We start from the raw sequence: 27744 nt of genomic DNA on the forward strand, positions 1-27744 counted from the left end.
CGTGCGACCTAAACGTTCTTTATTTTTGGCTGTTTGAAAGATTACGAACACATCACACACCGGTAAATTTTTTCAGTAACTTGCCTTATTTCAAGTTAATCAAAAAGGAACAAAAAAACAGGAAGTTCTATTTTGAAAATAAGGTGTTTAATATAGGTCATAGGCGGCTGTCTCTCTTATTTCCGCCGGGTCAATTTCGCGTCAAGAATAATTTTTACCTGAGACACTGTCAACTGAAAAACTTTAATTAGGAAAGAACTAAATTAGATTTGGTTTGACTCGAAATAATTTTCTGACTACATTGGGAGCCAGAATTATTTCCTCAGTCCATAGAGACCGTCGCAACGCCCCAAAAATTGAAAAAAAGACATATTTTGCAACATTGTAGATTGTCATTGAACCTTTTTTCTAGGAAAATTTCACTTCTCGAAAGCGAGAGACATTATCTATGCTAGAAATTAATCTATCGCATTTCGGGTCTTAATAAACAGTTGTTCCGTATTTCCTTAAGTTTGTTTGACGTTGTATGTTGCAAAAGATAATATTTGTCTTGACCTGCCAAGCCAAAATCTCGTAAACTTCACTTTGTTAAAAACATTTACACAGAAACTTCCTTAATAACGTTCATTCAAGTATTAAGTAAAGCTCATTCTTTCGCAAGAGTTTCCTACTTTGTATTCCTGCAACTTATATTTAAAAAATCAAGTGAAGCGGGTATGTTTATTAACTAAAATTGTTGTGCGTCACTACTAAGTCTTAGAACATAGCTAGCAGAGTCGCGCAATCAAATTCATTACACGTGAGCGTGCTCAAAATCCCGATAGTGCACGCTGATAGCGTCAGCAAATCCGACTTCGCCAGAAATTTTTTTTTCGTGCAAATGGCCATTGTTAGCGCGGGGAAAAATAATATATTTCGCGACGATAATGGATACAAACAGAAACTCGGCCTACTTGTCCGAAAACGAAGACAATGTTTCGACCTTTTCCCTTGGGCTAGAGTTCTTAAATGAGGCAGAAAGAGAGAAAAACAAAGGAAAAGGAGACTCGGCATCAGCGCCGTCACGATTCGCTTCAATTGCTATTGTTGTCCGTTTTTCGCGTCGGATTTGATGCACCATTCCACCGGCTATGTTCTAAAACAATTGGTTCATGCTTTCAGCTGTGCACTATCGAGTTATGGAGCATGTGGGAAGTTTGGAGAGCACTCAAGAAGCTAGAGTTTCCTTCGGCTATCGCCTCGGGCAACTCTTACGCTTCTTGAGTGCTCTCTAAACTTCCCGCGTGCTCCATAACTCGATAGTGCACGCTAAAGCATGAACCACGGCAATTGTTAATTTGTTCAATCTCGAAATGAATTTGCACAAGGAGATAAGATTATTGACTTTTGCTTTCATTATCATTTTACAAAATAATGGAAAAGCCATCCATATTGAGGAGACGTAACGTCGGTAAAAGCTGTGAGGGAGTGGCGAATGTTGACAGTAGACAAATAAATTGGCTACTGTTTTACCTAAAAATCTTCCTCAGTAGAGTTCCCTTTTCTTAAAGACTCCTTGTATGAACTGCTTACCCTGTCAAAAGAAATGTCTGTTTTTCTTCTGAGATGTACGTAATGGAACCCTGCTTTGGTCATCACCCTTGTCACTAGCGTTTAGTCTTTAAAAATTTCGGCGCGAAAACCTTTTCAATGGGAAACATACCAATTATTTTCAGCGTTCATTGATGTGCCTTGTATTTACATTATCAAATAAACGGAGACAGTTTGTGAGTTAAAAGCAAAGTAAAGGCCGGTAATTTTTCCAATTAAGCTGAAAAAATTCAAGTTTCTTACTTCCTCATTAGTTTTGACCGGCTCGTATCGCAATATGACGGTAACTTCAAGTGCTTTATTTTAGAAAGAAGGAATCAAAATTGTTTTACCGTCAAGAAACAAATTCTTTAACAAGATATTCTTCACCACAACCTTAAGACCAGACTTTATTAACGTTAACAAGAAAGTTAAACAGGAGGGCAAACCCCAACTAAAAGTATGGTTAGCTTTCCTTTACCATGCATGAATGCATAGCTTCGTTTCTTTTACGTACTGTTGTATTTATGGCGAGTGCCGTCGCTTGAAAAACATTCTGAGACGTGGTTCTAGTGTTTCCGTTCGCTTTCTTTAAAAGATATAAGGAACAACTTGCTCAATAAATAACTTTAACCAAATTCACTCTCACCTTCTGTTATATTACTGGTCACCATAATTTTTCAGTTCATCAGTAAGGCAGTGGTACACTAAGAAAAAGCTATTATGATCCTCCAGGTACGCTTCGCTTTGCGAGTTTGTGCAAACTATCTTCTCCCCCTAACGTGCAAACAATAAAAGGAAGATTCCTTGCGAACGGCACTTAGGATGAGAGAGCTGCCAAGAAAAGCTATGAGGGAGAGGCGAATGTAGACTGCAGACAAACAAAATTAATTGATTACTGTTGTAATCCATCAATTACGAAGGGGAACGTGACTGGTCATAAAATATATGCTGCGTTCCACCTCGTGTCAGATTTTGGTCACGTTCTTCTGACAATCCAGTCCAATGAAGAGCCATCTCCAGTTTTTCGGCTTTGATTCAGGCAAGACATATGTTGTCTCACCTCAACTTGCAGCACCATCAGTACTTGAAATGACTTTTTCTTTACAAAATTTCCTTAAAAATCTCCAAACTGGATTAACTCATCTAACAATGTAACTGTCATCTGTTTGTCTAAAAGATGTCAAAATTTTTTTCTCATTGGAGTCAGTTAGTACATCTTTTTTTTCGCTATTACGAACGATTCTTTGGGAAATTTATTATTTGCTTTCTGCTCCAAAAGGCGCGAAAATAGCTACAAAGATGTTCATTTAATTCCTTAATACCGTACACCATGAACTATTAAAATGTTCCGCGATAATTACCGGTAATGGAAGTTTTTATTGCAGAATCTCGCCCCGGAAATTGATTTTAAGATGTTATCGCCTTACGCAACACAGAACCAGTAGTAAAAATGAAGTGCAGCTTAAATTGTAAACCCGTTTAAGGACTTGTCGTATTTTCTATCGGCAAACCTCGAGCAACAATAACCGTATCCAACGAGCGTTCTCAAATAATAATCGTGACTCAGCCTTGAAGCATATTGATATAAGTATAGCTAGGAGAGGATCAAACTCTATGGACAGCAAAGTGCTTGTTCATAGTTAGTAGAGGGGACTGGTTAAGAAACGCAGAAAAAACTTCAGTCGGATAGGTTATTGTTCGATTTTATCGAGGTCACGTGACAATGATCATGCACACATAAATCCAAAATGGCGCCGCGGGCTTGTTTCGACAGTCACGTAGCGTTTAAGTTTGTGGATTTTTCCCGTGATCGAGCAAAATCTTACCTTCAAAATATAGCTAAAAACATTAATCAAGTCAGTAGACATAAGTTCAGGTGAAAATTGTTGAGTATTTGGCTGTGGAACGTGTAGGAGAAGTAAAGGAATTGGAATCTGGAAGCTACCGGCGCCGCGAAACGCAGAATACAAGAAGTGGCGAGAAGACTGGCTGAAAATAAATAAGTTACTCTATGTTAGATACTTTAACCATATAGCCTTTATACTCATTTTTGTCTATAAAATAATCATTAATGAGCAATATTTAATATGTTGCAGGTTGTAGCTACCAAATTAATCTTTTGTGATAAATTACTTATTGACAAATTGTTGCAGGCTCTTAATTCTAACTATATCTGCCTTTCTTGTTCTTTGCTGGCCATTTCCTTTCGTAGTGTTTTTGTCTTCATTTGTTTACATTGAATTTTGTGTTTCTGTATAACATCTTTGGCCAGTGAAAAACACCGCACAGTAACATATAAATGAATAATGCTGTCCAATACATCTTTTGCAATGCTGTTATCTACCACTATGTCTGAGTCCAACAACATGGTATTATATGCTGAGACCAAATGAACATCACAAGCTGATTTGGATTCTATCTTAGCATTGTCAATCTTCAGCTGGAGACTTCCTGAGATCAGAATCCTAAAATTATGTTCTATTCTCTTAAAGATTGTTTGAGCTTTGTCCCCTCTACTAACTATGGCTTGTCTGAAAGACTGCTTTACTACTTGCCTTTCCTCACTAATCCTCCAGCAGTAAAGAAATGGGTTTAATGTCGAGTTAAAGAAGTTGAGAACAACTTCTACTTCCCGAACGACGAATACGTATGATGAATACATTTTACTTTAAGCGATCACAACTGCCATTATAAATATTGGTGCATAGCAAAAAACTAACGCCAACTGTACCTACAGTCACTGTACACCGCCTTTTGGTATCGTGCCATGTTGAAAGCCTTTATTTTGATCGGCTGTTGTTGAAGCTGATCTTGCACTTCAGCTTGATGAGTGTAACGATTACCGCCGCCTGGTTAGCTCAATTGAGAGAGCGCCGGACTGCTGTGCAGGAGGTCGAGAGTTCAATACTGGCCGGACCAACACTCAGGGTCTTAAAATTAATTGAGAAGAATATGCTTCCTTTCTTTAACATCAAGAAATGGTTAGATATTCTAGTCTTCTCGGATAGGGACGAATAAATGGAGGTCCCATCTCCTGCAGGGTTGGGGTAGGAGACGTTAATTTCCCACGCACGAGATTACTGTGTGATGGATGCCCTCCCTGGGGTGGGTTGGGTGGGTAGGTGAAATCGCTACGGACTTAACACGGCTGCCAGAGGCGCCTGTCTGATTTCAACCTTAAAAAAATTGTAACTAAACACGTATGTTGTTTAGAGAAATAGAGACCTTTACCTTTACCTATAACGAATACCGTTCATTGTTGTGATTGCGTGACCGTCAATACCTCCTTGTTTTATGTGACATATCGATTAGCTATCGGCATTACCTTTCATTCGACACACGTGTAAGTTACAAGCGCATGTGGTGGAAATTGATTGAAGGATCGTCGAATATATCATTGTAATAGAACTGAGAAAGAGGTATGTTATATCGTTCGTTCCCTTTATCTAGAGCCCGAAATGTACACCATTTAATCGAAAGCAGATTTGTTACGTTTGATAATACTTGTGCCGTTTGGAATTATATATATGCGCGCTCCGCGTGCTCCAGTTAAAACATTTTGATTAGCGTAGATTTATAGTAATAGCTCTATTCGGCTCGTTGTATTTTAGTTTTTACGAGCTTTCAAGTCCAATAAATCCATTGAGAAAGATAGATGCTTGAAGGTTCCGTCACTTAAAAAGCATTGTCCGATGCGGCGCTGTTAAGAATTTCACAGACCGAAAGAACCGATTGAAGTCAGCGTCCGCCCCGTTATAATGATTTCTGAGAGTGCGAGAAATTTTTGTGTAGGAGACAAGCAAAATGACCAGGAAAAATGGTATAACCATGTAGCAGTCACAAAGGCTATACAAATATCAATACTGGAGGAAAAAGAGACGATTAGAGATAAAACCCAAATGGGAGCTACAATGATATATGTGCTCTTCAAAGTTGCAATTTGTCTGCATCTGAGCCCCAACAACAGGGCGAGAAGTCTGTCCACCCCGATGGCCATCATCGCCATTATAGACGCTCCAGATAATGCAGAGCTTGTTATGTAGGCTGCGTCCCTTGCGTATCGACAAAGACTCCAGTGTTCGTGAACCAAGGATATCCAATAAGTTGCAAACAGACTAACAAGACAAATCAACAGGTCAGTTATGGCCAGAATACGATACAAGAGTTTGGATGGTAGATGAAGGGAAGATTCCATCTGAAGGGTAACAAGGATAGGGCCGTTGCCGAGAAATGCGGCGACTGAGAAGAAAATATGCACCACAAAGACAGCAATAGGCCTTTTGCAACAAACTGTCACGTGACCGATTTTCCCTTGGCAACGCCATACTGGAGGGCAAGCTATTTAGTCTTTCCTTGACAACCAACAAAGGGCGAGTTCACGGAGGGGATACAAAGGTAAGGTTAAAGGTTTTTTAAGGCGTTTGTTTGTTATGATGTCACAAGAAAACAACAGGAAAATATCTCTTTGAAATATTTACATACAACTGAACTAGTCTTGGACTGAAATCAGTCACTAATGGCCGAGTTTTAGACTCGTGAAGTTTTAGCATGGTCAGTCTCTTTTGGAGTGATAGCGATGGCGGCAATGTTACCGAAAAATCGCCGTGATTCATTCGACTTTATTGCTGTCTTACACGGATATTTAAGCCTTTAGAATAAAAATATTGAGCGATAGCTTGGTTTAAATTTCAGGGAGATTAGCCTTGCATCATATGACGACTGCTGGTAGCCAAGCTGTTTCGACCGAACGCGAAGGTGAGTTTCTGTTGGAGGGAGGCTTCTTGCTCACAACAAAAATGCTAGCATATTTAATTGCAGTCTGGTTGTTCAGGGTGAACTCGAATCATTTTTCTTATATTCACAGGTGTGGAGTCCAGAGATTTAACCAAGTTTCCTGATATTTCTTTCGCAGAAGTTGAAAGTTTTGCTCAGAAGGCGTCGGGATGCGAATATACCAGGAAAGCCTACAAGTTTTTTGCTGAACCTGGCTACCTTCATGATAAGAAACGTAAATAAAATCTGGGATATCCTAACTTCTGTGTACAAATATAAGCTTAAATAAAGTCGTCGGGTGTTACTTAATATTAAGGAGGAGGAAATCCTGGTGGAGTAAATGACTACAAAATAAAAAAATATATATATTTAACTGGTGATTAGCACCTAAACTGAACTGTATTTAAGCTTATATAAAGCCATAAGCTTAAGATCAAAATACCAAGAAAATTTCATAACATTGAAAATTTATATATATATACTCGCTGGTTTACTCTAGTTTGAGCACTCTGGCATGGCTTAGACGATACCACAAAGGTTGGGTCGTTTGGGGTGACCGTCTCGGTTCTCCCCCATCCTAGCATTAGCACTGCACTGATGAGGCCCAGAAGGCCGAAACAGTAATATTATGAGAGGAAAAAAGGACGTAACTACATTTCCCGACAAGCCTGTTTCGTGAATCGCTTCACTCTTCAGGGGTTTATATATATATATATATATATATATATATATATATATATATATATATATATATGTCTATATCTAATGACAACTTTATAGGAAAATTGTAATGATGAACTCCCAGCAACATTGACTACTCCAACAATATACAGCTGTAAATCGTGTCGTAAAAGTGTCAAAAAATGCTCTTAGCGGTTTTAGCTGGGGTATCGTTTCTTATTTTGAACCAAAAGAGGGTAACGATTCTTTTAAAAACTAGCAATTCCGTACTACTCTTCCCTTTCTGTCAACAATGCGCAAAAAGAAGTAAATAACTGAAGATGAAGACCCCCAGAAGGCTGGCGTTTCTTATGGGCTTTTTTCAGTGACACCAAAAGCTACTCAGTGTTTATTTTAGCCGGAAAATGTATTTGGCTGTGGTTTTGTTATGGCATCGCTCAATATAAATACTTTACTCGGCCATATTGACGAGCTTAAGATATTTATAGGTAGGTAAAAACTCGCTATATTAGCGATCAATGAGACCAAGCCTGATAGTTCCATCGGTGATTCAGAAATATATCTACCGGGATTTGACGTCTTCAGAAGGGACCGTACCGTCAACGGGAGATGCGGTAGCGGTGTATGTTTTCATTTACGAAACAACGTAAATTACCATGTGGTGGAGGAGTTCGGTGCTGACCAACTTGAATGTCTTGTTATCGAAATCACCAGACCGCATTCCAGACCTTTTTCAATAGGTACATGGTACAGACCGCCAAGTTCCCAACAAGAAATTATTAATCAATTTGAAAACTTTTTAGATATAACTGTTTCAGAACGCAGCGATTTCTACCTACTCGGTGGCCTGAATTGTGACATGTTGCACGAGCGGTCAAACAACCACACGTCGCCGCATTTAATGAACATATTTGATGTTCACGGATTGAGTCAAATGATTTCTGAACCAACTAGGATTACACCGATATGACGAACATTGATTGATCTTTCTATAAGTAATAATCCCAAAAATATTTAAGTCTGTGTCGTTCATCGTTGCATTAGCGATCATTCACTTGTGTTTATGACGATAAAGATACGCTATGAACGTGCTGATTCGCATTGCTCTATTGAAACTCGCAGTTTTAAGAATCTTAATATCGACCAATTTCTACATGACCTTGTACGAAAACCATGGGATTTATTTGGCTTAGGGTCAGATGTGGGACGCATGGAATACCTTAAGGACGCTCCCAATGGATTTCACAAGTGCTGATGCGTAAAATCCACAAACGAAATTATTTTAAAAAAGAAAGCTGCCGGCAAAAATAATATTGCTAGGTGGGAACAGTACAAGCAGGCGCAAAATAGTCCATCAATCGAGATCGGAGATGAAGGGTAGTCAGAAAAAGGCTATTAACACTTGATTGAGAATTTATTTTATTCTATCTCATACTCCTGGGGAACCCATAGTTACTCTCGGCTAGGCGTTGAGCTTGTACAACACTTCCTTTCTGCTCCCCAAACCTTACGCGTACTTCCTATCTTTACAACCGCACGCCGAGGCAGGAACCTATCATAGAACCTAGATTGTCAAAAATGAAGACAATTCAGCTCGGCTAGACACTATCGGCTTCGCTTTTAGTCTGAAGTGTCATCAAAAACTAAATTATTCATATCATTTTCATAGCATGCTACTTTATTTTTTTATTTTTACTCCATTGCTTTTGTTACAGACACCGGGATGACTGACAGACAAAACTGCTTAAATCCCTTCATGATTATTGAATTAGGGTTCTCTCCCGGAAATTGACTTTATAATTGCTCAGAACAAAAGACTGCAGCTTTGGAACTAAACAATAGCATATTGTTCGCAGTCAGGTATTGATTCCAGTAGATAAAATTTAATCTAACTTCAATGAAAGTTTTTTCCTTGGCAAACAAAGACGACATCGGCCATACTATTGTTTGACAATATAGTAAGAAAACTTTTACCTACAAATCTTCCGCATTAGAGTTCCCTCTTCTTAAAGACTCCTTATATGAACTGCTTACCCTGGCAAAAGACATGTCTGTTTTTCTTCTGAGATGTACGTGAAGGAACCCTGCTTTGGTCATCACCATTGTCACTAGTGTTTACTCTTTAGAAATTCCGGCGCGAAGACCTTTTAAATGGGAAACATGCCAGTTATTTTCAGCGTTCATTGATGTGCCTTGTAATTACATTATCAAATAAACGGAGACAATTTGTGAGTTAAAAGCAAAGTAAAGGCCGGTAATTTTTCCAATTAAGCCGAACAAATTCAAGTTTCCCTTGGCAAACAAAGACGACATTGGCCATACTATTGTTTGACAATGTAGTAAGAAAACTCCTTTTTATCACTTTATTGAAATATATTTAATAAAGGAGTATATTTAGATCTGCTTTCATTTTCTAGGGTTGTGAATAATGCGGAAATACTCTCTCTGTATTGTTGTCAATTCTAAACTCTAAAAAGACTTCTTATAACAAATTAAAAGAGATCAAATGAAAGTTAGGGACAGTAAATCGCTTGGAAATGATAAATATAGAATCAAACCAACTTGGAGTTAATTCATGGATGCACCAGCAACAAACGTGAAAAATAAACATGGAGAATAAACATGAGAGTATAATGCATGTATCTATTTCCTTCGATGATGACTTGTTCTATTCATGATGAAGCGTGGTGGCACAAAATACTCCTTTAAAAAGATATGGATGGTGTTTCCGTTTCCTTTCCTTCAATTGTCTTCGTGCAAAAAAAAAAAAAAAAAAAAAAAAAGACCATGTTCAATTTTATTGAGCTTCCTATGTCCTCCCATCCGTTCACATATCTGGCTAGAGTTCTAAAATAATCATCGAGACTTTATAATTATGCTTAGAAGGTATTCATAAGGGCAATGTTTGGGGAGGCACTAACTTGACATAATAATAAGGTTGACATAATAATCCATTGATCGAGTCGTAAAATAAAGAAATGGATAAATATGTCATTTATGAAGCTATGATCACTTTTGGTTACGTCTTTAGTAACTCTTACCCATCTTTCAATCTCTCCAAACTTCCTGCTTGCTTTAACTTAAGAACATTTAGAAACTAAATGAGCGACCTGCTGGATATATAGCAACCCTTTAAATTAAATAACTTTTAAAGATGACTTTATTCTTCATTCGAATTCCTTTTTCATCGTTAACATGTAATTTCAGGACATCAAAAATTTGAGAAAAAAACTCTAAAACAACCGGTTACAGTCAATTTTATTTCATACACATTCTTAAAGTTTGTTAACATACACAAGCAACGAAACCATCTTTATATATTCATAAGCATTACGGAAACTTTTCTGATAACAAAACAAACTCGAGACTAAATGTCAACCAACGCAACTCGTTTGGCGATATGGCGTCAATAACGAGCCGCCTCCTTTAAGTTAGCAAAAAACTTTGAAATTAAAAAGCCCTCCTAATTAAACTACTTTTTGAAGTTTTTTCCAATACTTTTATATTGCTAAAAGAAGGTTAAACATGAAAGAAAAAGGCATGGCTATCTTTTTATAATTATGCCCCATCGTACTCACGATCATTGGTAGCTAGCACGAAAAATACTCTTGAAAAGATATGGTTAGTGTTTCCATTGCCTTTCTTTCAGTTGTTTCCCTAAAAAACGGTATCCAGTGCACACAACAAGCCATTTTCAGTTGTTTCAATTATTACTCAATTAGAAGTGAGAGTCCCACAGGGCTTTGTGTAACAGAAATCAATACTATTTTTTCGATGATTGACATTAATCATTATAAAAACATAAATTAACAGGGTATATATTCACAAAGCAAATAACATAAAGTAACGGATAAAATTTTCACAACAGACTCTGTAGAAACCTCCAAAAACAGTATTATTTGAGTTTCTTATTTCTTCCTATCTAATAACATATTTGACGGGAGTTTTTATATAATAGCTGTGTAATTACTTTTAGCTTTAAAAGTACTAAGTATATATGGGTCGAAGAGGACCTAATTCCATGGACAGCAAAGTTTTCGTCTGATTGTCTGCTTCACTGTTTGTCTTACTTCGCTAATCTACCAGCTGTAAAGAAACGGGTTTAACGTCGAGTTAAAGTAACGTAAGACACCTGCTACTTCCCTTAATACTACTAGGTGTGATGAATATGTTTTACTTTCAGCGATTACAATTGCCACCATAAAGAATGGTGCATAACAAACTGCAAATGCTAACCGCAAGCGCAATGCACTGTACACTGCCTTTTTGTATCGCGCCAAGTTCAGTACATTTGGTTGGCTTGGCTGTTGCTGGACATGATCTTGTACTTGAGCCTGATGATGACTGAGACCCTGAAAAATTTTTATACACGAGGCTACTGAAAGAACAAGGCAAGATGGTAATAACATACGGAAATACCAAATGATTATGCTGTAATCTAACGTGTAGCATAAAGCAAGGACACTAGATACAGTCCAAAAGGTAGCTACGATGATGTATGTGCGCGTCAAGGTTACAATTTGTCTCTATCTCAGCCCCAACAACAGGGTGAGAAACCTGTCCACACCAACGGCCGTCATGGTCATCGAAGATAATTCAACTAATGCAGAGCCTGTGAGGGTGAATAAGTCAAATGCGTATCGACAAAGATTCCATCGCTCGCGAGCCACGGACATCCAAAATATAGCAAAGAGAGGTTGGGTAACAAGACCAAATAACAGATCAGTTGTTGCTAGACAGCGATACAAGAGTTTGGACGGCGGATAAAGGGAATATTCTTTGTGAAGGGCAGCGAGGATGAGAGAATTTCCGAAAAATGCTGTGATGGAGAGGAGAATGTAGGTTGTTAGAAAAGAAATTATAAACTTTTGCTTAAGCCCATCAGCCGGAGAGGGACAAAAACTCAGGTCTTGTAATGTCTTCATTTGTGTTCCACCTCCCGTGAAATTTGTCGTCGACATTATTCTGTATTCATTTCCTTTTTTCTTGGAATGAGGTTATCTGTGATTGCAACGAGATATAATTTATCTAAACAGCTGACAACGGTGACGATCGCTAAAACCTTACTTCCTGTTAAATAATCATATTAAGACTTCCTCATCATCGTTTACTTGTTTGATAAACGTCAGAGAAATTGTCGCTTTAACTTGTCAGGTACACCCCGTATGTAAAAGGAATCTGAGACAAATATATGAAAGCACCTGCTGAACATTATTATTGTTTTCTATGCGCGACAAACAATCCCTCTTAACCTAGCCCACGGGCAGGCACTCATTATCAACGCTTCAGTACGAGTTACTTGGCTCGTGAATAAGTTTGAGGCCATGAACAAAACGACTCGTGGTCGAGAGAGCGACGTGCCGCAACGCTAATCACCGAGGACCTTTTCGCAACCTGACTTAGTTTCATTGATATATCATTTGTGTGAAGTTGAGGCTTGAGCTATTATCAGCCTCAACAAGCTAAAAATAAAGGAGATTAAAGCTAATGATATCCCAACCATGTCAATCAGTCTTGTAATTCGAATGCATATATCGATTACAAAATTGATGTATTGCCACTCATGCAAACTTATTTTAAAATATTTGAATTCAACCGTGTAAATCGTAACACTTTGTGGCTCTTTTACCTCCGTTTCTTATCCAAAAAACTAGAATAATGCAAAAGAAGAGAAAAAAATTACGAGAACAAACAATTTTCTGTCGTTTCTTCCACATTCTCAATTAATTTGTTCCCATGCTTCACCAACAAATTGTAATCTTCCAATCAACCAACCAACAGATCAGTTGTTGCCACATAACGATACAGGAGTTTGGTTGGTGGATGAAGGGAAGATTTTAAGTGAAGGGCAACAAGGATAAGGAATATTGCCAATAAATGCTGTGATGAAAAGGAAAATTTGGACTTCTGAGAAAGAAATCAACTACCTTTGTCGTCTACCATCGAAATAGGAGTGCATAGAACTGAGCTCTAACTATGTTCTTGTTTGTGTTCCACCTCCTGTAAAATTTGCTGTCTCCAATATTCTGCTTTTGCTTCTCTTTGCCGCAGGTCTGGTGATATATTATATGCGAGTTTTATGAGTATAGTTTTGTCAAATAGAAACGATAACCGAAGTCTTCATTTTTTCAACCATAATTACAGAGAGACTTGCTTATTCAAAAGGCATCTATTGTGTTATAAAAGTCATTTTATTCCTTGAAATAGTCATTACATTAGGTATGCAATAACATTAAGAAATACCTTGAGTATTACTCTTCTTATAGAGCGACAAACAAACCCTCTTTACCTGGATCAACTTTAGATGAAAGGGAGCGCATTAAGTGCCCTATTATTTGTGAGAGGTTCACACTGTAATCATTATCGGCCTCGGAAAACTGAAAATGGAAAAAGGTTCTCAACTCAACATTAAATTCATTATGTCATTCACCAACGTGGAATCGAAATTTATATAATTCTTGATAATTAAGTGTTATTGTTTGTCTCACGATATAGTCACTTATGATGTGGATCGCGACGTTTTGACTGCATACTACTTCTTGACTGCATACTACTTCTTGACTGCATGCTACTTAGTCTTCATCAGGCGATGAGGTCGACTGGTTTCGGATTTTTTTATAAAGTATAATGCTTCCCTGTGATTGGTTGGTATTCCATAGCTGTGATTGGCGCGTTTCGATCCTCGCTGCTCTCTCGGCAGTCCGCTGTCGTACGGCTCTCCTGTTGTTGTGTTTTTTGATTGTGGTCATCCACGCTTTAGGAATTTTTATTCCACTGTCGCTGTTGAGTTTGTCAGGATGAAGTCTTATGTGAATAGCCTCCTTGACCGTGTTAGTGTACCAGTGAGAATCACGATCAATAAACTTAACCCCATTCCAAAGCTGTTGATGTGCGGTGTTGCGGGCTGCTCTGAAACGCGCTCTGAAGAGCTGTCAACAACGTCGTTCAACGGGTTAAGTTACCAGTGCCTAACATCACTAAGGAACCGTGAGACGCCCTTAAAGACTTAAAAGAGGACGATTCCATCATGGTTCTCCCAGCCGACAAAGGGCGCGCTAGCGTAGTCATGAATACCAACGCTTACCACGCGAAAGATGTCCAACCTCAATGAGAGCGCACCCTACCCGTTCCTAAACAAAGACCCGACAGACCGCTTGGCCAGCAAGTTTTCCGAGAAGCTGCTAGCCTTGAACATCTAACAGAGGCCGTTTACAACAAGATCAGACCTCGACACAAACAGCCGCTTAGAATCTGAGGTTTACCGAAGATCCACAAGGCCCACGTACCGTTAAGAACTACTGTGTCATGTGTTAACACCTTCTAATTTGACCTGTCCGCCCACATTTCTAACACCCTGTCTCCTTCAACAGGTGACTCGAATTCCACAGTGACTAATTCAGCTAACTTCGCATCCACCATCAGCAGGGAGACCATCCTAGACTGGCCGTAACCATGTAATTTTAGGAAATAGATCGATCCGAAACTGAAGAAAACTCTAAAAAAAGCCGTTTATAGTCAATTTTATTCCTTAGGGTTGTTAATACACACAAGCAACGGTATCATATTTACATATTCATAAGCATTACGGACATTTTTCTGATAAAAAAAACAAATTACAGACTGAAAGTCGACCAATGCAACTCGTTTGGCAATATGGCGTCAATAACAAGCCTCTTTCTTTAAGTTAGGAAAAAAACTTTGAATTTAAAAAACTCTCTCAAACTTTCCTTTAAAGTTTTATTAAATACTTTTCTAGTGCTGAAAGAAAATTAAATATGAAAGTAAAACGCATGCATTTCATTCTTCAGTTATCCCTTCCCGTTTTCATAATTATTGGTGGCTAGCACGGAAAATACTCTTGAAAAGATATAGGTTTAGTGCTTCCATTGCCCTTCTTTCAGTTGTTTCCGTCAAAGAAAGTTATTTAGTGAACTCGACAAGCCATTCTGTTTTTATGATTACTCGATTAAAAATTAAAGAGCCTTACAAGGCTTTGCGCTACAGAAATCAACAGTATTGTTCGGGGATTGACATAAATCAGCATAAAAAACATAAATTAAGGAAAATATTCACAACGAATTAAAAAAAACAATTCAACGGGCAAAATATTCATAACAGACTATGTAAAAACCTCCGAAAAAAATAATACCATTTAAACTTCTTAGTACTTCCTATCTATACACATTTTTGACGAACGTTCTTATGTAATAATCGTGACTTTATGACTTTCAGCTTTGAGAGTACTCATACGAATATAACACGAGGAGGATCTAACTCCACGGACAACAAAGTGCTTGTCTGATTGTCTGCTTCACCGCTTGTCTTACTTCATTGATCTTCAAGCAGTAAAGAAGCGGGTTTAAAGTCGAGTTAAAGAAAATTAAGACACTTGCCACTCCCCTTATGACTGCTAAGTATAATGAATACGTTTTACTGCAAGCGATTACTATTGCCACTATAATGGATGGTGCATAATAAACTACTAATGCTACTTGCACCCACAGTGCACTGTACACTGCCTTTTTGTATCGTGCCATGTTCAGTGCATTTGGTTGGCTCGATTGGTGTTGGACATGATCTTGTACTTGAGCCTGATTATGAATGAGACCTCGAAAAATTTTTATATACGAGGCCAATGAAATAACAAGGCTAGATGGTATAATAATAGTGCCATACCAAATGACTGCACGGTAAGCTAATGTGAAGCATAAAGAAAATACACCAGATACAATCCAAAAGGTAGCTAGGATGATGTATGTGCGCTTCAAAGTTACAATTTCTCTGTATCTTAGTCCCAACAGCAGGTGATAAGCCTGTCCACGCTTATGGCCGTCATCGTCATCAAAGACACTCCACATAATGCATAGGCTGTGATGTAGGCTGAGTCGAATGCGTATCGACAAAGACTCCAGTGTTCCTCAACCACAGCCACCCAATAGGCACCTTGGAGAGGTTGGGCCAATAGACCAACCAACAGATCAGTTGTTGCCAGACAACAATACAAGAGTTTGGACGGCGGATGAAGGGAAGATTCTTTGTAAAGAGCAACAAGGATAAGAAAATTGCCAAGAAATGCTGTGATGGAGAGGAGAATGTTAACTGCTGCAAGAGAAACTGATTCTTGTCGAAGTTCACCCGCCATAGAAGGGGAGCATACCATTTCTCGAAATGTTTTGGTCAGTGTTCCACCTCTTGTGAAATTCGTAGGGGACATTGTTCTGTGTTCGATTCGTTTTTCTGGCAAGTTATCTATGATTGCAACGAGAAATGAGGTCCAAAGAGCACATACCTACCAACGATCACTGAAGCCCTACTTCCTAAACAATGTCCACAATTAAAAATCCTCACCTGCGTTTAAGCATTTAAAATGCGTCAGAAAATTCTCTGTTGTGTTAAAAAATGCCCGGAACATGCGAGGTACCTCATTTGAGAAAAAATACTAAAATATGGAGACATCTGTTATTAACCTCCACTGACAGGATGCTAATCAAATGTTCGTATTATTTTTTCGGAATTGAAAGTTTAATCATTATCAGCCTCAGCAATTTTGACAGATAATTTAAACTAGCGATTTTTCGCGGTATTAGAATAAATTGAGTTTCACAAACGGATCAAACTGTTTTAATTCAAATTTTGGTCGCAAAAAAACGAAAAATTTTCATATACGAGGCGACTGAAATAACAATGCAAGATGGTGTAATTATACTATCAAGGTGAGAAGTCTGTCCACGCTTATGGCTCTCATCGCTATCAAAGGCACTCCACATAATGCATAGGCTGTGATGGTGGCTGCGTCACTTGCGAATCGACAAAGACTCAGAAAATTGTCTGTTGTGGCAAAAAGCTTATTTTTGTCGCTTTAACTTGTCAGGTACACCCCGTATGAAATTGGAATAAGAGGAAAATGTATTAAAACACATGGAACATTATCATTGTTTTCTCTGTGCGACAAACAATTCCTCCTCGGGAAGTCACTCATTATCAACGGTTCAGTACGAGTTACTTTGCTCGTGAATAAGTTTAACCCTTGAGTAACGCGACTCGTGGGCAAAGGAGTGACGTGCCGCTATGCTAATAACGAGGACTAGCTTGCAAGCTGACCTACTTTATTGACAGGGTGTCAATCAAATGTCCATATCATTTGTGTAAAGTTGAGGCTTGAATCGTTATCAGCATCAGCAAGCTAGAAATAAAGAAACTAAAACAACCGGTTATGGTCAATTTCATTTCACACGCATTATTAAAGTTTTTTAACATACACAAGCAACGGAACCACTTTACATATTCATAAGCATTACGGAAATTTTTCTGGGACAATAAAACAAATTAGAGACTAAACATCGACAAATGCAACTCGTTTGGCAATATGGCGTCGATAACAAGCCTCTTTCTTTGAGTTAAAAAAAAAAACGTTGAATTTAAAAAAACTCTTTTAAACTTCTCTTTGAAGTTTTATCCAACAATTTTCTATTGCTGAAAAATAAGATTAAACACGAAAGTAAAATGCACCCATATCTTTTTTCGATTATACCTTGCCGTATTCATGAACATTGGTAGCTAGCTAGCACGAAAAACTACTCTTGAAGAGATATTGTTGGTGTTTCAATGCATTTCTTTCAGCTGTTTCTGTAAAAGAAAAGCTATTTAGTGCACACAACAAGCCATTTTGTTTTAATGAATACTCGATTAAAAGTGGGAGCCCCACAGGGCCTTGCGTTACAGAAATCAATAGTATTGTTCAATGATTGACATTAATCAACATAAAAAACATAAATTAGCGTGAAAAATATTCACAACACAAAAGAACATAGATCAACGGATACACTATTCCCAACAGACTGCGTACCGACCTCGAACAAAAATATTATTTGAGCTTTTGATTTCTTCCTATCTAATAACATATTTGACGGGAGTTTTCATACAATAATTGTGTAATCACTTTCTGCTTTAAAAGTACTATATATAACTCGAGGAGGACCTAACTCCATGGACAGCAAAGTGCTTGTCTGATTGTTTGCTTCACTGCTCGTCTTACTTCAGTTATCTTCCAGCAGTAAAGGAGGGGGGCTTTGAGATTTTCGGTTTTGCGGTTTTTGGGCCTAAAAGGTTCGGTTTTGATATTCAGAGTGGTTTGCGGATTTTACGTCTTTTTGCATTCGGTTTTCGGTTTTCACGAAAACTCTGATGCGGTTTTCGGTTTTTGCTTTTTGACCCCTTTAAAGGTGAAAATGTAGCGGTTTTGTTAGGTTTGCATGCGGTTTTCGGTTTTGCTGCCTTTTTTCGTCGGTTTTTCGGTTTTGGAGGTTTTTTTCTCCGGTTTTGCGGTTTCTCAGAGGCCCCGGTGCCCCCCTCGTAAAGGAAAGGGTTTAACGTCGAGTTAAAGTAAAGTAAGACACCTGCTACTCCCCTAAGGACTACAAAGTGTGATGAATACGTTTTACTACAAGCAACTACAATTGTCTCTATGAAGTATGGTGCCTAACAAAGTACTAATGCTAACTGTACCCACAGTGCACTGTACACTGCCTTTTTGTATCGCGCCGTGTTAAATGCACTTGGTTGGCTCGGCTTTTGTTGGAAATGATCTTGTACTTAGGCCTGATGACGACTGAGACCCCGAAAAATTTTTATATAGGAAGTGACTGAAATAATAAGGCAAGATGGTATTAATATAGAAAAATACAGAATGGGTATACGGTAATCCAACGTGTAGCATAAAGCAGCGACACTAGATAAAATCCAAACGCCAGCTGCAATGATGTATGTGCGTTCCAAAGTTACAATTTGTCTGTATCTCTGCCCCAACAGCGGGGCGAGAAGTCTATCCACGCTTATGGCCGTCATCGTCGTCAAAGACACTCCACATAATGTACAGCCTGTGAGGAAGGAGGCTTCAAATGCATATCGACAAAGATTCCATTGTTCGTGAGTCACAGAAAGCCAAAACCTAGCAACGACAACAAGGCTGGGTAACAAGACCAACCAACAGATCAGTTGTTGCTGAATAACGATACAAGCGTTTGGACGACGGATGAAGGGAAGATTCTTTGTGAAGGGCAACAAGAATAAGAGAATTTCCAATAAATGCTGTGATGGAGAGGAGAATGTTGACTGTCAAGAAAGAATTTAAAAAAATTCTTGTTGAGGCCCACCAACCAGAGAGGGGGAACAATACAGTTCTTGAAATGTCTTGGTCTGTGTTCCACCCCAGTAAAATTTGCCGTCGACATTATTCTGTATTCCTCTCTTTTTTTCCTTTTTTGAGAAATATTCGATCTAAACAGCTACACAACGACGACGATCACTAAAAAAAGAGCTCCCTACGTACTGAGTCATATAACTTCCCCATCATTGCTTATTCGTTTGAAAAATGTCAGAGAAATTGTCGCTTTAACTTATCAGGTACACCCCGTATAAAATTGGAAAAGGAAGCAAATACATAAAAACACCTGTAACATAATTACTGTTTTCTCTGTACGACCTAAAATCCCTCTTAAATTAGCCTACGGGCCCATTATCGACGTTTCAGTAAGAGTTACTTCGCTCGTGAATGATAAGTTTGAGGCCTTGAGCAACACGACTCGTGGACAAAAGAGCGACGCAAAACTAATAACAAGGACCTGCTCGCAAGCTGACCTAGTTTCATTGATGGGGTGTCAATCAAATGTCCATATCATTTGTGTAAAGTTGAGGCTTGAATCATTATTAGCCTAAGCAGGCTAAAAATAAAGAAGATTCAAGTTAAGGATTTCCAACCCATATCAATCAGTCAAGGAAATTCAAATTCCTATAACGAATTGAAATTGATGTATAGCCACACATGCAAAGTTACTTTAACATATTCGAATTCAACAGTGTAATTAGTAACATTTTGTGGCTCTTTTACCTCCGTTTCGTCTCCGACAAAACTAGAACAAAACAAAAGAAGAGCGAGAAAATGACGCGAACATACAATTTTCTGCCGCTTTCGTTTGCATTCTCTATTTGTTTTCCTCCTTTCGCCAACAAATTAATATTCTTAGTGATTTTCCTGGATATTAATAAGCCAAAGTTCGCCTATTATATCGTAGTTATACAATTTCTTCGCTTCCAACGTCTTGTTCGCGAAAAGACAAGTAAATTATTTTGGTATGAAACAAGCTTTGACGTATAAGGCAGCTCACTGAATTCTTCATGTCGTAATTCTCTCAAGCGATTATATTAGCAATTGTCCTCTGATAATGAAGTTTTTATCATAATGCTAAATTAACATGATAATCCATTGATCGAGAAGTAAAATGAACGAATTGGGATAAATTTTATCGAAAAAACAAAGTTTGTGTTGTTAACTTGCTTACTGCCAATTTTGGTGACCGAGAGATCAAGGCTTTTAGAGAAAATGGTGAAAGAAACAAAGGTATCAAAAACTATGTTCAGCCACCTTAAGCTAGGAATGAATTAGTATCAAGAGTCAAACACATGGACAAATGTGATAGTATTGTTATTCTACAACTTATTAAAAGCTCAGTCTTCTTATGTAGAAATTCATTCAGAGCTGAGTAAGGAGGATTAATAAATATCATCAGTGTGGGGAAAAAGAAGAAAAGTCCGGTGAAAAGAACTCTAAGAACCAGTAACTTCAGTTTTATTCCATATGCTAATTTACACATTGCTAGCATTAGTCAAGCAATATTATACATCTCTAAAATTCATAAGCATTATGCACTATGTACAGACTTTTTCATAAGTTTCTAATTTCTTCCTATATATCCAACATACAACATATCTGACGAGCATTCTCTCTGGCTGGTACTAATCGCGACGTTTTTACTAAGCTATGAAAACTGTCCATTGGAGTGTACCTTAAGAAACCGGGGACCAAACTCTAAAACCATGGACAGCAAAGTGCTTGTCTGATTGTCTGTTTCACTGCTTGTCTTACTTCACTTATCTTCCAGCAGTAAAGAAACGGGTTTAACGTCGAGTTAAAGCGAAGCAAGACACCTGCTACTCCCCTTATGACTACTGAGCCTAATGAATACGTTTTACCGTCACCGATTACTACTGCCACTATGATTAAGTATGGTGCGTAGCAAACCACTAGTGCTAACTGCACCCACAGAGCATTGTACACTGCCTTTTTGTATTGCGCCATGTTCAGTGCATTTGGTTGGCTCGGCTGTTGTGGGCCATGATCTTGTTCTTGAGCCCGATGATGACTGAGACCCCGAAAGATGTTTACATACGAGAGGAATGAAATAACAAGGCAAGATGGTATAATTATACAGGTATACCAAATGGTTATACGGTAATCTAATATGTAGCATAAAGCAACGACACTAGATAGAATCCAAAAGGTAGCTAAGATGATGTATGTGCGCTTCAAAGTTACAATTTGTCTGTATCTCAGCCCCAACAATAAGGCGAATAGTCTATCCACGCTTATGGCCGTTATCGTCATCAACGACACTCCACATAATGCTACGGATGTGAGGGAGGCGGCGTCATGTGCGTATCGACAAAGATTCCATTGTTCGTGGACCACGGAAATCCAAGTCGCAGCAACGAGAGGCTGGGTAACAAGACCAACCAACAGATCAGTTGTTGCCAGACAACGATACAAGAGTTTGGAGGGCGCATGAAGGGAAGATTCTCGGTGAAGGGCAACAAGGATAAGAAAATTGCCAAGAAATGCTGTGATGGAGAGGAGAATGTGAACTGCTGCGAAAGAAACTGATTCTTGCTTAGGCCCACTCAACAATAAAAGGGAGCATCGCAGTTCTCCAAATGTTTTGGTCAGTGTTCCACCTCTTATGAAATTTGTTGGGGACATTGTTCTCTGTTCGTTTCGTTTTTTCCGGCAAGTTATCTATGATTGCAACGAGAAATGAGGTCCAAACAGCATACGCCTACCAACGTTCACTGAAACCCCCACTTCCTAAACAATGTCCACAATTAAAAATCCTCACCAGCGTTTAAGCATTTAAAATGCGTCAGAAAATTCTCTGTTGTGTTAAAAAATGGCCGGAACATGCGAGGTACCTCAGTTGAGAAAAAATACTAAAATATGGAGACATCTGTTATTAACCTCCACTGACAGGATGCTAATCAAATGTTCATATTATTTTTTCGGAATTGAAAATTAATCATTATCAGCCTCAGCAATTTTGACAGATAATTTAAACTGGCGATTTTTCTCGGTCTTAGAATAAACTGAGTTTGACAAACGGATCAAAATGTTTTAATTCAAATTGTGGTCGCAGCTGCGAATTTATTCAAAATATTCGAATTTACCCGTGTAGTTAATTGCGCTTTGCAGCTTTTCAGTCATCTTTACGTATCCGACCAGTACCTTAGACGAAATTGCCACAAAAGCAAAGTATTACGACAGCAAACCATTTTCTACAACTATTTTGTCATTCTTTGTTTATTCTCCTCCTTTTGCCAGCGAATTCATAGTGAGTATCCCTGATAATGACAAGCCTAAGGTAGCCAACTAGACCCTAGATCAAATTTGTTTTCTCAGATCCAATGTCTTGAACACAATATGTAAGACCAAGAAAATACTTTCGTATCAGGTGAACCTCCATGCAAAAGGAAATTTACTGAACTTTTCTTCCTGTGATTGCCTTCAGCGATCAATGATTCTCGCTGGGTAATGCTGACAGTTATTTCCCAATATGGAGGTAAACATGACAATTAATTGATAGAGATGGAAAATAAAGGGATGCGTTTTCCAATCGTATCACTGACTCGATGAACAATTTATTTCCTACTAGTCTATCATATTTTTTGTCTTTCGAGCTCGACTGTAAAATTGACATCGGTTGGCATTTAAAATTTCTCAGGAAACTGTCTACCGTGTTAAAAAAGTTACTTTTTTCATGAATAAAGGCTGATAGTTTCGAAAGAAACTGTATGGGGCTGCGTCGGTGGGAGTAACGAAATAATTTGGATATATCAACAAAGTTGAAATGGTAAATTGGCCACCGTAATGATTACAAAAGCTGACTTTTCGAGCGTTAGCCCTTCGTCGGAGCGAATAGAGGATTTGTGGGTTGTGTGTGCTTTTAAAGGCAGAAAATGGAGCTACGTTATTGGTGGGTGCATGGCAACGAGAAAAATATGAATAAATTAGTGGAATGAAAAGCGTTCATTGATCCCTGTGGGATTTAGACTGCCGGTTTGAAAGATGAGCTTTTGTTCAAGATTTTTACGGCTTTCCGTGCCACCTAAGTGCAAGGAAAGACCGCAGATTGCCATATGTTGCTTAGAATGATTAGGTAAATTAAAATATCTAGCGACTGGTTTCGATGCGTCCTTGTCATTCCTTTCCACGTCTCGAAGGTGTTCTCGGAATCGGTCACCTAGTCTTCTGCCTGTTTCGCCGATGTATATCTTTTTGCAATAAGTGCAAGTTATGCAATAGATTACATTAGCGGAGGTGCACGGGAAGTGATCGGTGATCTTAATGGATCGTTTAGGTCCCGATATTTTATCAGTGTTGTGAATGAAAGGACACGTTTTGCATCGTGCACGAGCGCATTTAAAAGTGCCTGGTTGCTCATTAGTCTGAAAAGAACTTCTGACCAAAAAATTGCCTAAGTTTTTGTCGCGTTTGAATGAAATGAGCGGAGGCTGCGAAAAGATAGTGCTTGTCTCTGGATCGTTTTGAAGTAATTTAAAGTTTTTAAGAATGATGGATTTAACTGAGTGGTTGTGAGGGTGAAACGTGAGAGTGAATGGAATGCGGTCGGAATCTTCCTTATGGGACGTTTGTAGTGCTGAATGTCGATCAATAAGTTGAGCGCGGTGGTAACCCACTTGAACGACGGAAACAGGGTAACCACGTTTATCGAAGAACTTACTTTTTTCATACCCTAAATGGTATGAATTAGCAATAAAAGGCAAGCCAGATATAGAGACATCTATCGTATCGTTTTTAGAAGAGCCACAAACCATCTCTCTTACTTTGATAGGGTGCTTTTGAAATGTCCATATCATCTGCATGAACTTTAAACTTGACTGATCATTATCAACCTCGGTAGACTAGAAATAAAGAAAAATAAAAGCTGACGATTTCAATTGGTCTAAGAAAAAAACTGGAAACTCGAAAGCATCAAACTATTGAAATTGAAATTGCAATCTGAGATGCCAGCTTATATTTAAAGTACTTCATTTCAATTTCTAGTGAACACAGTTTTGCACATTTTCAATGCAATGGAAAATATTGCAGTACATGTACATCAAGGGAATAAAGTGCTGAACGAAAAACTGCACTTACAAAATTTTTTTTTGTTTTGAAATCTAGGTACGATATCAATAAAGCAAATCGAGCAAAGGCCAAATTTCGCGAGCACTTTTAAATTGAGAATACGAGCATGTGAGTAGACGCAAAAATTTTGCGAGCACGAGCAAGCGAGCGCCCGTGTAATTCTTTCAAGCAATTCGATTGATTATACTTCGAGACGTGATAGAGCTGTACGCCATTCTGATTGGCTGTATAGGCTTTTATCACATGTGAAAATAAAGTGTATAGATTTCCACAAATGAGCTTTATGGAATAAAATTCTCGTGTTATGTGCAATAAAGTATGGTACATAACAAAGTACCAATGCTAACTATACCCACAGTGCACTGAACACTACCCTTTTGTATCGCGCCATGTTTAGTGTATTTGATTGGCTCGGCTGTTGTTGGTGATGACTGAGACCCCTAGAAATTTTTATATACGAGGCGACTGAAATAACAAGGCAAGATGATATAACTATATGGCCATACCAACTGGCTTTATGGTAATCTAATGTGTAGCATGAAAGAATGACACTAGATATAATCCAAAAGGTAGCTACGATGATGTATATGCGCTTCAAAGTTACGATTTGTCGCTATCTCAGCCCCAACAACAGGGCGAGAAGTCTGTCCACGCTTATGGCTGTCATCGCCATCAAAGACACACCACATAACGCATAGGCTGTGATGGTGGCTGCGTCACTCTGCGAATCGACAAAGACTCAGAAAATTGTCTGTTATGGCAAAAAGCTTATTTTTGTCGCTTTAACTTGTCAGGTACACCCCGTATGAAATTGGAATAAGAGGAAATTATATTAAAACACCTGGAACATTATCATTGTTTTCTCTGTGCGACAAACAATTCCTCTTTACTTCGCCCACAGAAAGTCATTCATTATCAACAGTTCAGTACGAGTTACTTTGCTCGTGAATAAGTTTAACCCTTGAGCAACACGACTCGCGGGCAAAGGAGTGACGTGCCGCTATGCTAATAACGAGGACTAGCTCGTAAGCTGACCTTATTTATTGACAGGGTGTCAATCAAATGTCCATATCATTTGTGTAAAGTTGAGGCTTGAATCGTTATCAGCATCAGCAAGCTAGAAATAAAGAAACCGAAACAACCAGTTATGGTCAATTTCATTTCACACGAATTATTAAAGTTTGTTAACATACACAAGCAACGGAACCATCTTTACATATTTATAAGCATTACGGAAATTTTTCTGGGACGACAAAACAAATTCGAGACTAAACATCGACAAATGCAACTCGTTTGGCAATATGGCGTCGATAACAAGCCTCTTTCTTTGAGTTAAGAAAAGACGTTGAATTCAAAAAACTCTTTTAAACTTCTCTTTTAAGTTTTATCCAACAATTTTCTATTGCTAAAAAATTAGATTAAACACGAAAGTAAAATGCACCCATATCTTTTTCCGATTATACCTTGCCGTATTCATGAACATTGGTAGCTAGCTAGCACGAAAACTACTCTTGAAGAGATATGGTTGGTGTTTCAATGCATTTCTTTCAGCTGTTTCTGTAAAAAAAAGCTATTTAGTGCACACAACAAGCCATTTTGTTTTAGTGAATACTCGATTAAAAGTGGGAGCCCCACAGGGCCTTGCGTTACAGAAATCAATAGTATTGTTCAATGTGAAGGTGTAGTCTGATCGTCCGGGTGAGTGTAGTCCTGAGAAGGACTGTTGTCGGTGGCAGTGACTGACGTTTCGACAACCTGTGCGGAAGTCATCATCAGAGTCAAGTGAGTGATTGTTGTCAGTAGAATGTTCTTATTCCAGTTCGTGTGAAATGATCGGTTGGTTTTGCCGTGATGTTATTGGCTGTAAGACTCAAGTGACGTAAGTCGTTCGTGATTGGTCTGTTTCGGTCTGTCGGTAAAGCTAGGTTGTTCTTTTTCGGTCGTTTGTGATGTTTATGTCGTGAATGAGTCGTTTGTATGGGGCGGGTAGTTGTTGACATCTGTTTAGGGGAGTCTGTTCTAAGTTAGTAAACCAGCTTTCCAGAGTCAGTCGTTGAAAATAGTCAGTGCTGTAGGTTAGGCATTGCGCAGAGTCCCAGTCAATGTTGTGGTTGGTAAGTCGATGGTGTTCAGCAATGTGATTGCTGACATCACCTTTCCTCGTCGCCCGTCTGTGTTCAGTCAGTCTTGTTGTGAGGTTTCTGCCAGTCTCACCGATGTAGGAGGCTTGGCAGTCGGAACAATTGATCTTATAAATCGTTCCCTGTCTGTTCTTCGGTTCGTCTTTGTCTTTAACGTTGGTTAGTAACTGACGTAGTGTGGTGATGGGTCTGTGGGCGACGCGGATATTGAAGGGTAGTAAGATGCGCGAGATGTTTTCAGACATACCTTTTATGTACGGTATGGTTGCTGTAGTCGTAGGGGTTGCGGTGTCGTTTGTTTCGGTAGTGGTAGTGGGTCGGTGAGTGTTTTGTCGGATGAAGTCGTTGTTGTAGTTGTTGTTCGTAAAAACACGGTGAAGGTATTTGTTCTCGTCGGATAAGCTGTCTGTCGAGTCACATACCAGTTGTGCGCGTCGTGTTAGAGTTCTGATAGTTGTGGCTTTGTGTGATGTTGGGTTGTAGGATGACTCGTCTAGTAATCTGTCGGTGTGTGTCGGTTTCCTGTAAACTGTCGTTCGTAATGAGTTGTCGTTGTGGCTTACCAGGCAGTCTAGAAAAGGAAGTTTGCCATTTTCTTCGACTTCTCTGGTAAACTGTATGTCAGTGTTTTGTTCGTTAAGGTGGTTGTGGAATGCGTCAATTTCGTCGTGTCGAACGGCGGTGAATGTGTCGTCAACGTAACGTAACCAAAGCGGTATCGTTTGTCGGCAAGTCGAAAGGGCGTGTTCCTCGATGTTCTGCATCACAATTTCTGCTATAACAACAGAAACTGGAGACCCCATGACAGTGCCGTGTAACTGTTTGTAGTGTTTACCGTTGTACTGAAAGTAAGTAGACGTTAGGCAAATGTTTAGCAAGTCCATGATGTCGTCTGTCGGTAGCGGTAGTGGTTCGGTAGATTTTCGGATTGCAGTTTCAGTGCATTGTAATGCTAATTGATCAAATGACACTAGTTTGTAGTCGTCAGGTATCTGAACAGTCTTGGTAGCGTTAATGAAGTCTTCAGTGGATTGTAGTTTATGTCTGGATTTGTCGGTTAGCGGTTGTAGTATTGTCGTCAGGTACTTGGATAGTTGGTATGTGGGAGAGCCACAGAAAGAAACAATAGGTCGCATCGGGAAACCAGGTTTGTGTAGTTTCGGCAAACCGTAGAGTTTCGGTGACTGTGGTACCGAGCACCTCAGTCGATAGTACCGTTGGTTGTCAAAGGCGTTCGTTTTCTTGAGTGTCAGTAGTTTACTGTTGAGTTTACGTTGAAGGGCAGGAGTTGGGTCACGTTTGAGTTCTTCGTAGGTTCGTTTG

The 27744-nt window shown here is 38.8% G+C and overlaps 1 pseudogene; it reads right to left on the reverse strand.

Annotated features, from left to right (window-relative positions):
* Nucleotides 1-14530: 14530 nt before the first annotated feature.
* Nucleotides 14531-16437, reverse strand: LOC148720953 (melanocyte-stimulating hormone receptor-like; annotated as a pseudogene).
* Nucleotides 16438-27744: the final 11307 nt, after the last annotated feature.

Source organism: Stylophora pistillata, chromosome 11, assembly GCF_964205215.1.
Source record: "Stylophora pistillata chromosome 11, jaStyPist1.2, whole genome shotgun sequence".
Taxonomy (NCBI): Eukaryota; Metazoa; Cnidaria; class Anthozoa; order Scleractinia; family Pocilloporidae; genus Stylophora; species Stylophora pistillata.